General features: G+C 36.1%; 1 long non-coding RNA gene across 1 annotated transcript; it reads right to left on the bottom strand.

Annotated features, from left to right (window-relative positions):
• Positions 1-838: 838 nt before the first annotated feature.
• LOC142140897 (uncharacterized) lies at positions 839-17,065 on the bottom strand. Its single transcript, XR_012688582.1, has 4 exons — positions 13,786-17,065; positions 11,119-11,245; positions 5,357-5,740; positions 839-2,647 (listed from the first exon to the last, which is right to left on the bottom strand). It is a non-coding gene; the product is annotated as an uncharacterized LOC142140897 (long non-coding RNA).
• Positions 17,066-18,087: the final 1,022 nt, after the last annotated feature.

The raw sequence follows: 18,087 nt of genomic DNA, 5'->3' as shown, positions 1-18,087 counted from the left end.
GCTTTTGCCACTAATTAAAAAAACCTACATTTCACGATGGCAAAACTTCCTATCTTTCCTCCTCAAGGAGAAGATTGGGATTGCGCAATACCTGCTCTTTGATGAACTTGAGGGAGCACAAGCCTTTGACCAACTAATGGAGACACATGGATTCTAATCTCTCCAGGCTAAAAACTATGCCATTTCGGTATTTAAATTACTCTCACCCTACGATTGCTTTAAACTGTACTCGCTGTTATCTTACTAAACCTCTATGTGAGCGACAGGGGCCATTTCCTTACACTATAAACTCCTTCAAACCTCATTTGACCATGCCACTGTTAGATTGGGTCTTTCCCTCTGACTGAATATATTCCATTATGTCACCTTCGAACAGCTTCTAAAAACTATACCTTACTCTTGTTCTACACTCACAGCGAGTTTGTAGAGATGTGCCTTTAGATCTTTCAACGTGGTTACCTATCCCCTCAGCGTAGACACATCATGGGTTTATCAAACACTGATGCTTGTCTGAAATGTAGCTCTTCTGGAGCATTCTTTGTACACAGTATGTGGGAATACCCCAGAATTAAGAACCTTTGGATTTCAGATTTATGCCTCCAGCCATCTATTAAACTATGTTCCACTTTCCCCTGAATGGGACATTTTAGGTATGGTTAATCTTTCCTTGAAACTATCTGAGGGTGGTAGAAAACAATTGTTGGTCATTTTGGCAGTAGCTAGAAAATGTATTCTACAATCGAGGATAGACTTACAACCCCCTGATTTAAAAACAAACTTTTCTATGCCTTTTGAAAGGATGGGCCAGAGGCATAATTACATAAAGAATCACACACACTTTTTACAACATGGGAAAGGTTTATTAACAGCTTACCTCATACAATCCAACAACTCATTTATCACTGCTTTAAACATACTACGTGATACGAAACACTATTACTGGAAAAACCCCCAATACTGATGGATGCACAGGACTGGACGAAGATTTTCTGCACAATGTTATAACTACTCAGTCTTCCTATTGGTTGTGTGCCTCCCCTTGTAACTTATTTATACTCTTTGATTTATTACCCATAATAACTATATTCTGTAACCTCATTGTGTCCATATATTGTAAACTTGTGAGCAATCCGCTTCCCTCTCTGTCTGTATTATCCAGTATTGTCCTATAAATGTTTGCTCCCAAATGTAAAGAGCTACGGTATTTGGTGGCGCTATATAAATGTTGATGATGATGTTGTTCCAGGCATGGCCAAGATGTGACGTCTGTTGGGACTGGTCTTTCATATATTATGTTGCTGACCACTTTTCTGTTGATGCTTCTGTGTAGTTCGCTATTCATATTTTGAATGTTGACCACACTGTACTGCTCTTTTATGCTACTTTACAGCAGTACTCTTCTCTTTATATACCACTTTCTAATGTACCCAAAATCATGGTTCACCACTCTACTATACCGTGTACTTTACACTTTAATTTGTGCTACTCCAATAAGAAAAAAGTATTAAATGTATTATTCCTTAAAGGCATTTTTGCCAAGCTTTCTTAAGAAAGATTTTTAAGTGTATGTTCTCTATTTACATTAAAAAATCAAGTATTAAATGATCTCTAAATAGTGCCAATTATTTCAGAAATAAACTATGACAATACAAGCTCTGTAAAAGTGATGGTGTGGTTTAGAGAACACCACTGTAAAACCAGGTTTTATCTATTAACATAAGAGGAAGCCAATGTAATGGAAAAAAAAAATGGCAATATAACATTTTGTGTACAAACAAGCCCCTAAAAGAAGTGTTAATTTCCAATCACTCTGCTTTATAGAATATTACTACACTGTATTCTAATTACCGATTGAATAGTGGCTGTGCCTTGTCCAGTGAGCTGCACTAACAACTTTCGACAGAAACAATTTGAACAAAGTGATGGTATGACTTGTTTGACCTATTCAGACTCCAAGGTGGAGGACAAATGTAGCTGCCAAACAGCAGCATACAATGTACAATTGTCAGCTAGTTTAGATTTATATTGGATTATAGAATTTTGATAAGCCTATAAATCAGGAAGGGTGAAGAGAATCAATGATGCTGACCCATAACACAATAAATATATACAAGGATGGTATTAAAATGTTTTGCATGAATGTGTTTATATTTTTATTTTGGGTATATTCTTATTTCCTGTAGCATACATGGATACATTAATGATTTGTATATGCATCACAGCAAACCTATCTTAGTTGGCTACTGTGAAGATTCAAAATAAAAGTATAAAACAACCCCAAGACTAATTAAGGTTTGTATTTCCCTAGTATCCTATATAAATTTATAATGTTAACTGTGCATATTGTAGGTTTGAGTTACAGTTCCATGACCTGATTCCAGTGTGGCAGTGATGAAGATAATCCTGAAAGGCATTTAGCCATGAATGAATATTTATACGTTTTGTCTTTTGTTTTATCCACACAGAACAAAATGGGATTTGTGAAAGTTAAAGCATAGCCACTGGCCTTGAAATTTGTCAAATTCAAAGTTACACACTGCTTATAGTAGATTTCTTCGCTGTCTAGGAGAATAAATTTATACCTATTACAACAAAATTGTTTACAAATTCACATCCATCAGCATCCCCCATGTCTTCCAACTCCAGCCTGTAGAGAGGGAAAACAGAAAGGGAGATTAACATTCAAACTCTAATCTTTTCCCAATAAAAGGCAACTTCACACTCTCTCTCTCATAATATATATATATATATATTTATTTTCTAATTAAAATTATTGCATTGGTTAACTACAACTGGAATGACTCCTGATATGTGAAATAAGACTTCTGCTTTTAACCATCGGTTGTAACACCAGAAACGGTCTTTGCTGCAGTGTGACAGGTATGTCATTAATAACTGGCCTTCCTTAGCAACATCTGTAACAATTGGAAGAAAGTGTAGAGTGCACGGACTGTTTTAATGTCTATCACTGTAGCTCGAAAGGTCAGCTCTTCGCAACTGATGTATCCAATTGGAACAACAATGTTTCTCAGATTACAAAAGGCATATTCCAGAAGTAGTCGCATTTCAAGTATCATAAGTAATTTAAGCTAGTCAATTTAATTTAGCTTTTAGTGTTACCACAAACTGTAAATTTATGATGAACCATTAATGATTTAGCACACTTGGTTGCATTAGAGAACGCACAGTTGTTTAACAAGGGCTCTTGCTCCAAATCACTAAGATATAAAATATACTCAACAGCATGTTTGTACAAACACTGCTAGTTAGTGAGTGCAGTGGTAAATATGTAGTCTGGTGACAGGCAGCACTGGAGAGAACACTCAATGAAGAATAGGTTGAAGAACCAAGCTCTAGATTGAAGCTGCACACCCTAAAAAGATGGGAAAAAAACCTATACCCAGCTCAGGGGCTGCTCTTTAAAGCAGTTTCTTTTCCATTTTCCTACAGGTCTATGCTTCTGGTGAGAGCTGTACTACTCAGTCACAGAGAGCTTCTCATTGTTCCTCCTGCTCACACCTCCTCTAAAGCCATTTTAAAATGGTAATCTTTAAAGGTACTCTACTATTGAAACAGAGGATCAATGGGGAAAAATGGTTTCAGCATTTAGGTCCCAGGGCTCCATTAAGGGGAATCCCTGCACCTGAATGCACAGGAGCCACATTCACCAAAAAAAAAAAAAAACCCTTATTGCTTGAACAGCAAGGACAAGCTGGGTTCAATAGTGCCAGCAGCTATTCTCTCTCCCAGCTGTCAGCAAAACCTCAGGTTTATTTCAGGTACTACATTAAATAGCAATATTACAGAGTCTAATACACAATTGTTTATTGTTATTAGTAAGTCTTTCATGTCTAAATTGTTCACCTGCACTCAGGCCTGTATACAAAAACATTGTGTGCCAGGGGTGAGGACAGGCACCAAATGTATGCATAGGGGAGGAGTGCCGAGCCTAACAGGGGTTGTAGAAAGGTGCACAATACATATAAGCAGGTAAGCGCATTTAATGGTGAATTCAGATTTATTCTCCAAAGAGAAAAAGATGCCTCTGCTGTCCATGTTTACCGATGGTCAGTATGGCATTCGAACAATGCAAGGTATATTGATGACCTCTCCTTTTAGATCAGGATTGAGAACCTTTCTATGATGCTAATAGTATTAACATGTTTCACATAGCACCAGCATACTTCCAAGTGCATTACAATATAGTGCTTCATTTCAATTTGTGAAATGTTGAGCATTCAGTTCTGTGCTACAAGCGTTTCACCTCAAGGTTTTCATAACCTCTAAGGTACTTTTATGATTTAAATGGAAATAGATCTCTCTTGGTTACAATATTTGACTGGTCCTGATCAGATGTTAAATGGGATGGACTGTCATTTTAGGCTCAGACCCACCTGGCTGTCCAAATCCCTGCATGCCTTATTATGAATATATACTGTCTGGTGTCACCCTAGTTTAAAATAAGTGGGAATCTTTTTATATGGCCAATAGAAACACTGATAGTTAAGACTCGCATCGTGTTCCAGAACTAGATAATTGCCAAGTGTGGGCATGGGGTACAGAGTGAGAGTTTGGTGACTTTATAAGAGAAGAAAGAGCTTTCGAAAGAGCCTACAGTTGAGAGCACAAACGGTTGACAAGCCACAGGGTAAATGTCATAAAAGCTTTTGCAGAGGTATTTTAACACATGATTTATATTTTCCAAAAGTTGGGCTGTTTAGGTGAAAATAGCCAACTGCTTATAAGCAAGAGTAAGCAATCTTAAATTGCCCTTGGAGGTCAGTAAATAATATATAATCTGAAAAAATGCAACAGGTGTCTAATCAACAGGACGCCACGGGCGATCTACCAGTGGAAATTTTCAGGATGTAAAATTGTTGGTGTGCTATAGTGAAAATTTAAATGGTCTCTAAGACATTAAACTATCCTTTAAGAGCAGACCAATGTAGGAGAAAATGGAATAGCAGTAGGTCTAAAGAGACTGCCTTGAGAAATACACCAAAAGGTGGTAAGCTAAAGCTTACAGATTGCTGTGATTGGATGTAGTAATGAATTTTCAAAACCAATTCATCAACCACAGGGATCATTTTATGGCAGATAAACTGCACAATATGTTACTGAAGATCCATTATATCTGAGTGCATGATACGATTAGGTAGAGCCCAAAGTAAGCAAAAGATTCAGAGATCACTCATTTTTTCTACAAGAATACAGCCAATGTATGAGATTGTGATGGTATAATTTGTGCTTTGATAGAAGGGATAGGAAGTTTGCTGGTACAAGTGATAACATGGGAGGTGAAAATTTGACTCCCAAATAGGAAATATTTTTGTGTTGCCAACAAAACAAAGTTTACCTCTAAAAGTATTTTGATTTTTAAGCAGTACTGCTGGAAAGGCATTCAGTGCTTCAGAATTACGAATTTTACAACCAGACATCCATCCAAAATGGGACACCTGAGAAAATAATTAGGAAGGGATGTTAAGGGCTTAGCAGCAAGAATCGTATCATCAAATAAAGCCTGGGAGTCATGTTCATCTTATTTTTACAACATACCTTGGGCGTTTTTGAAGCAACAAAGGAATTTTAACAATGCAATAGGTGTTTAATTTTAGGTCTAACTTTCTTACCTGAAAATGATTAGGATTCTGGATATTTCAATCTATGATCACTTCTGGTAATTTTACAGAAAAGCTGCACTTTTCTCAGATCACCCACCAGCATGGACTATAAGGTTGCCCTGAAAACAGAAAAACAAAACCTAAGAAATTCGGTAACCTTAGATTCATACTTTACAAACTTGCAGACCATAAAATGCTCGATGCAGAAATCTACAGATATTACCATTTTCATGCATAATTACAGAAGCCTGGCCAATAACTTCAACTTATGTGAGTATATAGTTGGGTTAAGTCTGTATGAAAATGCACTGCAAAGGTAGTTACTTTGTCCCATGTCTTTGTGGGATTAAATAGCCAATGTTCTCTCTCATTTATGGACTTTTTAGATGTACAGATGTATTAATATCTGTATCAAGTATGCATAGAATAAACCTACCAGGATAAAGAAATCAACTAATCTTGAAATTATGAGAGAGCACATCTATAAATGAATCCTTCCCAAGCGGTTTTTCCTTAGCGTGTAATTTCATCTTCATATTACATATAAGATATGCTGAAATGACAATGACATAACAGATACCAAACATATGTACAGAGAATTCACTTAACATTCGCTTCAACTAACTGATAAAAGTTGTGAGATCAGTCATGATTCACAAGCACTGACCAACATCAGAATTTTGTAGGATTTCAGCTTAACAGATAAGTTACTAAACGTCACATTTTCACTGTGGTACTATGGTACTCAGGTAAAAAATAATAATTGCAGATTCAAAGACAGCAACAGTCGCTGCAGAATTTGACAAAATCATTCTTACTAAATCTATTCCCTATCATTAGTTTCTTTAAAAAAATAAAACAAAATATGTGAATATGGACAATGTGCCAACAAGATAAAGGGACTTCTATCAGCACATATCCATCCCTCTCTGACGATACGACAGGTTATATTCAAATCTGTTTCCTTTCAAGCACCTGCTGTGAATCTATAAGTTGATTGAGTTACTTCCACTTCTGTATTGTTTGAGGCGCACGTTTGGCATCAGTAGATGTTGGGGAGTGCTGGTGCAGTATTGCCAACTGGAGGATATTTGGGCTACCTCTTGCGAAGTTAGCTCTCAATTTAAAAACATACGAATGACCCAAAAATAGGGACTCATTGTTTAGAGTTAGGACCACTATTAGCAGAAGCACCTTGACGAGTGAGTGGCTTATCAAACATTTGCAAATGTGTATAACTGAAAATTCTGCACCTTTATGGCCAAGTAGAATAGCAGCTACTTTACTGGCTCATGGTAGCGTGCTGGGGGATTTTTCTCTGTATTTTATGGACAAACAAGATAAAGGGACTTATAGCACATATATTCATCCCGCTCACTGAGGGTACGACGACATGTTAAATTCAATGTTTCCTCTTATTTCCAGCGTATGCCACTAGCATTTAGCGCCAGTAAATGATAGGGAGAAGAGAAACAGAGTCCTATTTCAAAAAACAAAAGCTAGCATGAAATAACATGAAGGAGTTTCTGTCTTCTATTGCTCCTCTGTAATAATTAGCCTAATTCAAACAATGTTGAGGCAGGTTCTTTTTCTCTTGCAATTAGAATGTAATCTAAAACGTAAAGATAAATTAGGCAATTTCTGAATACTGAATTATAAATTGATACAGAACAACATTCATTTTCAGCTGTACTAAACACCATGGAGTGTTCATAAATGAAATACAACCACAGACATACTGACAATCACTGTCCTGGTCAGGAGAACTCAATCTAAATATTTTATAGGAAAAGCATTATACTGTATATCTTATTTATGATGCAATTCAAGTAGCTTGTTAGTAGTGCACATGACCAGTTTCATGAAAAAAAAAATGATGAGTGATGAGCAGACACATACCGGACTGTAGCGATATTATGTACAAATGTCAATAAATGAAATCCATTAGTTAAGTGTTTATAGTACTGCACATACAGAAGAGAGTACAAAGTAAACCATATGGATGTACAGATGACAAAGGCAAAAAGGGTCCATTAATATTCTAAGACAAAGGAAAGCACCCAGCTGTTCTGGAGCTACAGCTGCAAATCCCAGCATGCTCTTCCAGCCAAGAGCTGTACAACAGCAGGAGGGCCACAGGCTGCCCAACGGGAAGGATGAGGACAAAGACACTAGGTGCGAGCAGGTGGTACTAGGCAGTGATTGTGAACAGAGAAATAGGACATCTTTCAACAGTCAAATGGTGTGAAATAAAAATTAAATTAACAATTGTTAAGTACCGCATGGATAGATAAATGGACAAGAGATGAAGAAAGAAAAGATCCACAGCGCTCAAGAAGAATGCTGATCCAGAGTTTATTCAACAGAATGCAAGTGGCTAATACAGCTTGAGAGCAGTGTGGTTGCTTCTCTTGCTTTTGGAGCTAGGAACAGGCATTGTTCTACCATGAAGATCTGCTCACACACACCCTGAGGTGTTAGAGTTTGAAATGGTTTTATTCTCGTAATTTGAGAAAAGACTGAAGGTGTACAATTTCGATAGTTAATTCTGCCATCAATGCATCCATAGTAATTTTTGGAAATTCTTGTCATTTGCATGGGTACAGATAGTCGTTTTCCTGGTTAACAAATGTATTGTGTTCCATCCAGTTCATCACAAAATAGTTCACTAACATTTGGAAATTATGGGGAGAAAAGGATGGTCACAATAGAGTTGGGGAAGAAACAGTAGTATTGATGCAGAGCATGAACAGAGAAAACAGACATCAGCTTCTTGACAACTGCAAAATGTGAACTGACTTTTTTTTTTTTTTTTTAAATCATGAGGAATTAAACTATATTGTAAAAATAATTTACAAAAATTTGCTTCATGTGAGCAGCTATGATGAGCTACTTTAGTCAGTTTAACCAACTTTTGCAGCGTATGCGGCCCTATCCCACTGGATCAATATATGACATATTTGCCCAATAAAATCAGGTCTGTCAATTACCTCCATTGCCAGGCCTGTGAATTTGAATTGATTGAAAGAACAGGTCCAGTACTTTCATTATTCAAACTGTGCACATAGCTGTTTGGGGTGTTTAGATACTAAATATTATAATTTGTAAGCAAAATGTAAATATATTCATTCAATTCATCGTTCCCTCACTGTCCACACATTCTATGTATTTTCACACTACTCTCCGCACACATTCTATTAATCAACTGAAAGCGGTTTAACCCCTTCATTGTGACTGATGATATTCTATACCTTTTGTGCTGTGAGACAGTTAAGCAGTCATTTCTATAAGCAACTGTGTACCCACAGTGAATTATACATTCTCTTTCAGAACGAATTAGGCTTTTTCATTTGACAAGATACATAAATATTTACTTATTTTTTAAAGAGAATTTAAATTATGTGGGCAATGGAACAGAATAGGCAACAAACTAAACAAAAAAACGTTTTTTATTATTCTTGTCAATAAAGACTTAGAAACTCTACTTTTTCATACTTTTTTTTTTATATTCAAGGAGCTGGTATCTGGTATATTCAGTGCATCCTGGATGGAGCATGGCCGCCACAGTCAGAACTTGGTTGCACTGGATCCATCAGTGCTGACAAAGACAGATTTCCCTCAGGAAGTGTACTCAGATCACTTTAAATGCTATGTACTGTATTCACCCAGTGGAGGAGCCAAGGGCAACGGTTTCAATCCACTTATGAGCCAGAATTTATCAACAACTGTTGGGTTCCCACTAGAGCTGTGCGATGCAGCACTTGACAGCCTTAAACAGCTGGTGTGGATGAAAACCATATACAGAAAAAGGGAATTGCCTCAAAATTTAAGCAAATAAATATTAAAGCAAATAAATTAAAGCAAAATCAGTAATAAAGGAATGTTATTTCTAATTCATCTCCTCTCCTAAATTTAGACAGGAGAATCCTCTTTAAAAAAAAAAAAAACTTTGTCATTCCCCTGTCAAATATGTTGAGGTGCTAACTACATGGCATAAACAAATGGGTTTAGTTTCAGTTTGTTTCATATTTCAATAAGCATTTAAAAGCAGACATGATGGTGACAGCCAAGAAATATTCTGATTTAAACCAGGGAAGCTGGACTATTTTGGAACCATCTCTCAGATTAAAGTAGAACACAACAAAAAAACTGCCCAAAGGCTTTTAACGCATTGTAGACAAAGGTGAACTGAACAATTTCACTTTTGCGTTAGTCATTCAGAAGTTTCTCAGTGCAAACTCATTTCACAGAACGTTTAGCCCAGCATCCAAGGCAATGACTTTAATTCATAAGCAGCACTATTAATTTAAATGCATGTAGTTTAAAAACACAAACTGAAAAAAGGCAGAAAAAAAAGTGTTCCCTTTATCAAAATATCTTATCTCAACAGATACAGCACTGGCCATTGACAAAATCATTGATAGGAAATAAAGATTTCAGACTTTAATACAAGCCAATAAAATTATGCATTTAGCATTGAAAATGGAAGAATCTAAGTTGTATTGTAGGGATTACAGAAAATAGCAAATGCGAAGTATATGGAACGTGTATTTATGATACAGGGAGTAATAGTTCTTTCTTAGCATTGTACTGCTATGGCTGGAACACAGGTAGTTTCTCCCTAGTATAGATGGATGGTTACCTTACACTGAGCAGTCACTATTAAATAATGTTATTACATACTTACAGTCAAGGCTAATTGTGTAAAAAGAGCAAGCAATATCACCAATTAAAGCTTACATGCTAAACAAGGCTCTTTTGGAGCTGTAAACAGCAATTCCAGACAACAGAACATAATGGGAACCATAAACATTTTATTTTTGTATGTGTTCCTACTATATAAAATATGCGTATCAGCATGAGATGGTAGGCAAAACAGACACTTATTTACCAAACTGCAGTTTGGCAAAGTTGTATATAAAACACACAAAGTATTTCAAAACGTAGCCTTATTTTCACATACTTTTTTCTTACAGGCACACTAAACATGAAAAGAACCAATAGGAAAACAATTGCGTTGTGAACAATTGCCAAATCGTACACAAACGAAATCCTATTTTACACTCAAAAAAAATTCCCACAACTCACATATAAAACACACACACACACACACACACACACACACACACACACACACACACACACACAATATATAAAATAAAAACTTTTGGTAATACTTATGAGCATTAGGAAATAAAATTGTTACAATGCACGCATAGAAAAACCCTATACAGAACAAGCAAATGTTTAATTTGCAGACTGTTGCACAATTCTATAATGTGCTATAAAGTTATAGTTCACTATAAATATTATGTACTAGGTGCTTTCAGGTTTCCCAGCAATACCCTTTCTGTGGTATTTGATATGCTGTATGAAAATACAGTATGTTATTAAAAACAAAAACAGTATATGGTGAAAATACTTTAACAAATATTGAGACAAAAAGGAAAAACAGAAAATTCAGTTTGAAAGCTTTCATATAAGAAAAGGTCATTACCTTACTTACGTAAGCCCTCCTAAGCTGCTTTCACACACTCATGGCTGCCATGGTTTATGGCAGTAGTTTGGAGCACTGCAAATTCCTGTGAACTTCGACACAAAAAAGTGTCTCACAGGGGGATAAGCTAAAACAAAATTTATCAGAATGAGAAAGTTTTTTTCTTTTAATACAGATACTATACTCATTTGCTACACCAAACATGACAGTTACTCCACACAAATCTTAGTCTGTACTTTTAAAGTTTGCTCTACAATTCTAGATAACTACAATGTTTTCAGCATGCTGTGTATATACTGAAACGTCCTGGTAATTTGCCTGTAAGGAAGAAAGCATCTGCAGATTGCTGTATTACAGGACCATTCTTATTTTACCTCTCAGAAAGAGGGGTTTGAGACATTACTGAACTTGAGATCCTAAAATTAAAACAATGGTTATAATCCCTTAAAGTATGATTGCTGTGAATCTGTCAGATGAAGTATATCCTTCATCAAAGTGTTGTATTACACAACCCAAAACATGTGTAAACACAGCATTACATCAAGGCATCTTGCTTAGACAGATTGGATTCTTATGGACAAGCATACCACCAAATCCCTGTGGGAAACATTCCCAGCATCTGGAAGATTACGGACATTTTCTTTGTCAATTCACTTTAATAAGTGAATCGAAGGCTGCACCCAGGATATGGTGGTGGGAGAGGACATATAGTGACTGCCCCCATTGGAAGGACAACCAATCCCTAAAGTCAATGAAACGTCTCCAGTTTGGGACTGGTAAGTACAACAACTTCAGAACGGTTCAGAGGCGTTGTAGTCATCTACCATTATTCTGTAACATCACTAACTTCATGTTGGAGAATTATAACTGTAAATAAATCAGATAACTTCGGATATTCCGTAAAATGACTCACTAGCACATAAAGTATTGCTTTCTGGGTTTAATATTCAGTTACCTAACCATTCGGCTGAAACTTTTAATCATGGAAAGCATGTAACTTTAATTCTGGATTACAGATCTTGGGCATGATACATATATACAGAGTATGGGCTAAATGTGTAGTATTGAACGGAAAAACAGAAAACTGAAAGCCAGGAAATGTTGGTCATTGGAGTGAATGGCAATATCTAAAGATAAAGAACTCAGTTCATTATGCAGACTTAGAATGTGAGACATTTTGCAAACTACACCTTTATTTCTTATAAACGGCTTATACTTCTAATACTTAGGGGTATATCTACTATGTGGCGGTTCCGTAGAACTATTGATTCCAGATACTTTGAAGTCATTTTTCTTGAACAGCAATTTTATTATAGACAAAGCCCGACTTAAACTGCTGTAAATATAAAGAAACTCAGCATGCAATTTCTACATTTTTGGGATAAAGAGGATTCTTGAATATATTTAAAATATCTGCTAAATTCAGCCCCCCCAAATACTGAAGTTTCTTACTAAAGTAAAATGTATAATCTACACAAATTAGACATGCAAAGACTAAAAGTAAATACATTCATACAATTCTGAGAGAAAGGAAAATATCAATAAATTATTTCCCTGCCAAAGCAGTGTCAAACCAATTAGTTGTGAAATCTATAATTTTGGCCCAGAGGACTGCACACTAATTAAAAACAGCGAACTGCCAATAAAGTTTAAATATAGGACTTTTTGGGGGGACATTTGTGTACTATGCAATTTAGAGTGCACAATATGATTTCATTTAGGTTACTGCATCCAAACACAATTTATATTTTTACTTTAAATTTTAAAATGAAAACGTCGCACACACAACCTATGTTTCGGAAAAACAATTCATATGTATTCTAGTATGTGGATAACAGTTATCTGCATTTCATTGCAACCGATATGGTGGTGTCAAATGTTGACAGTATCTCATATGGTTCCCAATTAAAAAAACCCGCACAAACCTGAACTGAAAAATGTATAGAATGAATGTTTGCTATGCCATTTTTAAGAACAAGTCACTATTTCAATATATATTAAAGGCTGTTACAAAACCGAATAATATAAATTAAATGATTGCTTATACTAAACAAAATAGGTCCACCATGCTATGCTTCACCAACAGAGCCAACCAAGATTAACAGTGTGGCACACCTGGCGTTGCAGAAATTTACAGAACAGGTCACAGGAATTAATGACTGCAGTATCAGCTTTGTGACTTGCATCATCTCCCATCATTCTTATTTTGTGAGAACAGCTTCAGTTCTAGATTTCTACTTTGTGCCACTTTGTTCTCCTTTATGGCGTCACATAACATCTGTTACAGCAAAAGTGCAAGTAACCACTCATTAGTAATAGAACATTTGTGCAAATGATGGTTGGTGAATGTCTCCTATGAGATGGCCCACAAAAGATATACTGTACTTCGTGTATCCCTGCTACTTTTGTACCAAACCATAAAACATTAATTGTTCTCTGGTTCAGCAGCTGTCATGAAACAACCTGTAAGTGTGTAGTGTTGATACAGATGAGAAATAAAGATATTATAAAGAATATGGTGGTAATAATACATTTTATGCTACGGTGTAAGAGCACATTTGGTATCATGAATAATGGAAAACGACAACTCCACCCAGAAATTGAATAGGCCCCCGCTATAACTTGCTTGCCTATACACTGCATTAGTAGTACATTTACAGAACTTACCTGAGATACAAGTTTAAAATAAACTACTTTGCTTCCTTAAACCAAATTAATCATCCATAAAGAATGTATGGAGATCACTGCTATGTATAAGCTTTTTCTTGTAAACAGGGACCCTGGAAAGCAAAATGCATGTCAATATTTAGTGCACTAGATATAGGATTAACACACACTTAAGCAACAAACATAAGATATTAGAATCGCCATGTCAAAAATTTTACTTGCAAAATAAAACTACAAAAAAAACCCCAGAAGATTTCCACCTATGTATTTCCTAAATTGATGATTTTTTTCTAAACTAAATGAACCTCGTCGAATATCACCTACTTAACATGCAGAAACACTGTCGCAGGTTTTTTTTTTAGTTAGTTAAAAAAAACTTACACCCCTTAGAAGCGCATGAAACCATGGAAATCTGTGTACTAAGAATTTGGACATTTTATTTACATTTATTATTTAGTAGAGTAGAAGCTATTATCAGCTTTTTTTCTTAATTTGAAAAAGTACACAAACTGAGCATACAAAAGACTGACCCAGCTTCTTGGCATGACCAACAACTGGACCTATGAGATCTGATCATATACCTGTACATACACCTGTGGCTGAATTTGGAAGTATCAAACCATTTGGTATTTAGGCCAAACAGCAAATTCAGAAAGTATCATCCACGCTGAAGGATTACAGTAGCTGACCACATATGCACACTTACATCCTTCCCAACAAACGTTCAATAGATTGTGATCAGATGTTTGTTGGCCAGAATTGGCTGTTTATGGGCCCATACATGCTACAATCTAGCGATTCTGTTTAAACAAGTGAAACTGCAGAGTGTATGGGAACCTCTGATATCATTACTTACAGACAGTTTATGTTTAGGAAAATATCTAACCTTAAAGATGCCAACATTATCTGACTTTTCTTTACTTATAATAATATCTGTAACATTTACTTATTTGTGAAAGTTATTAGCTACTTTACATATAAGCAAACTTATTTTAGGTTTAGTGTTTAGCAACATTAAAAAGCAAAATACAAAACTGAGCAGTGAGTAAATCTAAAGCTGTAGATGTGGTATCTTATGGCACTTAATTGCTACTTACAAACACTAATATTTATTTGCAGATAAGTAGTTGGCAGCAAATCATTAAATCAGGTCACATTTGTCCCAAGGACCAATTTAAAGTGAGACTATAAAAAACACAACATTTAGTTTTCAAAACAATGCTAATAATTGTTATCCAGTCACTGGATGTACATTCGATTAAAACTCAGTTTGCCGATATAGTCACTGCATAGACCTTTACGTGATCTAGTTCCTTGATGCAAGCATCAGGGCGTGCAGCAAAAAAAAAAAAATATATATATACTGTTAGGCTAGGTACACACTGGAGGTTTTTCAGCTGATTATAGGGCCAATCATCTGATAAAAGACCGCTTGGCCACATATCGTGTTAGTGTGTATAATCAAACGGTGAAAGACAAACGGTCCAAAATTGTCGATTGTCGTTTCATTTGGTTGGTTGTACAGTTTAATAATCTCGTTCCAATCATGTAGTGTGTATGCACTCACAATCACAATCTCCATAGAGATTACAGAGTCACGATGTTGGCAATGAACATGTCCCGGTGACTTAAATGTGGAGACTGCTGTAGATGGAATAGTTTGTTTGTTCCGAGCTAATGAAATTCCTAATGACATGTGGATAGTTATAACAAGGCAGTTTAATAAGTGTGACAGAAATGAATGAATGACTATTGTACGGTCATCTTCTAAACAACTAGAGGACCAGATGAAGAGCACAGATCTGTAGGTAAATCGTGTCAGTGTGTATGTATGAATTGTCTGACCGCTCGGCCCTTCAGTTGTTGATAAAATCGTTGTAGATAACGCGTCTGTCGGAAAATTCTTCAGTGTGTACCTAGCCTTAGACCACCTATTGTATTTATTTAAGCTTATAGCTGTAGTAGATCTCTGTTGTAAACCAGTGTGAAAGATTAAGAATAACTTCTAAGTACATAGTGAGGGTTCCTATAAAGCTCCAAACAAAATAAAACTGAAGAAAACTGCAATAAATATAGGAAGGCATAGAAATCCATTGTTCTCTATTCAAGTCACCTCTGCTGTCCACACTACCAGAGTATGAGTAGATTGGAGGAGCCTGCAAGAAAATTGTGCTACTTTCTCACAGCATCCTCCGAGCTGTGAAAATCGCTGCTGTCAAAGCATAGGCAGGAGTGGGAGAGGAATAAAGATCAATGGGTCACTGGGCCTCTCTCTTTAGGACCATCCCTTTTCTGAAGTAGCAAATACTAAAAGCATAAGTGATAGCAAAGTCAATTTTCCAGCAATTAAAGCCTCTTGCCCAACCAATTATACAGCCAGTATATACCTCCCAAATTTCCAGAACATAATGGTACCTTGGGCATCTTGACTCCTTTAGCAGTTCGCTCACATCTGATTGGTTAGCACACCAGAAAGCTCACACCTGTGTATGGAGATTCCTTCTGTCGTACATTCTTAAAGACAGTGGTGAAAGAGCATAAAGACCGAACGACGCATATATATGGTGCACCAGCCTGACACACTGACCTAAATACATTGGGGGTGGATTATTATTTCATTACTATTTGTGGTAGAAGAGATTGTTGCAGGCTATATTCCTTAGCCTCATGACAGAGTGGCTTGTGTGGCCAGTTCCATAGCGGACCATCAGTTGAATAAAGGAGATATCACTGTGCTACACAATGACTGGTGACTAGTGTAGCTTAGTCCTTACCTATTTGTAGGGAAGGAGTTTTTTGTTGTTGTAGTAGTAGAGCATGGCATTCAGTCACCTGATCTTAGCATCTGGAAGTATATACTGTATACAATCTGATGCTGGGCACAAGACAGATCAGAAATGACCTGCGCTGCAAACAGTTTGTCCACCTCACATTCTCCTGCACAATTACCACTGGTAGGACTGTCCTGGTTTTCTATACAATATGCTATTCTATAATGACGACAGCAGTAGAGGAGAACAACGTGCGCACAGGCAGTTGTGCAAGCTGCCACAACTGATAAGGTAAACATGGCAGGAGAAGTTGTTTCTGACTCACCTCTTGTGCAGTCATTAGAAAAGGGCAAGCACTTAAATAAAAATAATTTTAATTTCTGTTTACCAGACCTTTTACCAGCCACAAAACATGTCATTTATATATGCCAGTAATTAAACAGGAGTTGCCAACGCAGCATTGAATGTCAAGTGAAGAAGCAAACTATTACTTTTACCACATTAAAAAAAAAAGAAAAGAAAAAGTTAGAAACCATTATGGAAAATATAAAATGGTATTTCTCTGGATAATTAGACAGGTAGTGAGCACTAACTAAATCACTGTCAATATTTGTTTGAAGTAATATAATTTCATCTCACGCAAAGAATAAAGTCTGAATACATTTCAATAGTCCCCATTTTAGAATATGGGGAAATAGATTAATTTATGCCCTCTGTTTGATAACATCACCCACGCAAGCAATCTACACACATTTAGGCAACAATGGAGATTTTATTTATCCCAAACATTGGCCATCAGCTCAGGATAAATAGAATACAATGTCATTACATGCAATCATTATTGGTTAACGTTCTTGTAATAAGGCCAAGATGGGGATCTCACTGTAATTCAAGAGAAAGGCAAACCCATAGGTTTAGTGTCACCAAGAGGTGATCAAAGTGTTCCAACCCCAAGCCCCCCCTCCACCCCTACCATTATAATACATTCAACAATGCACAAAACTGCACAGAAGCAGTCACATGGTGATTCATGCCAGACTCGTGTGCACTCAATTAGGATAAAATTACTGTTTTTCCAGTATAACAAAATGCGTAAAAAAAAATAAGGATAATTTGGCTAACTGGAAAAAATAATGCAGATCATACAAGTTTATCACATTATATTATTTATTTATTTATTTATAAGGCGCAACAAAGTTTCCGCAGGGCCGAACATTCTCAAAAAAACAAGGAAGTTGGTGCTCGCAAAATCATAATTCCAGACTCGGAATATATGCATTAAAGGCAGAGTTGACAAGGGATTCACAATACTTATTTTATTGAAAGTAACATATTATACTCAAGTTATCAATAACTTTTGCTGCTCTGATACCTCCCAGACCTGTGAGTGTGCAATTTAGTCACAATTGAATTTGAAGAATTTGCTCTTCTATAATATTCCAGTTGTACTTTTCAAAAAAAAAAAAAAAAAAGTGTAACTAAAACAAGAAAGCTAATGTTTTACACAAATTTTCCATTCATTGACAATTTA

Source organism: Mixophyes fleayi, chromosome 2, assembly GCF_038048845.1.
Source record: "Mixophyes fleayi isolate aMixFle1 chromosome 2, aMixFle1.hap1, whole genome shotgun sequence".
Classification (NCBI taxonomy): Eukaryota; Metazoa; Chordata; class Amphibia; order Anura; family Limnodynastidae; genus Mixophyes; species Mixophyes fleayi.
The sequence above is the reverse complement of the archived record's forward strand: the minus strand, read 5'-3'. Positions and strand labels throughout refer to the sequence as shown.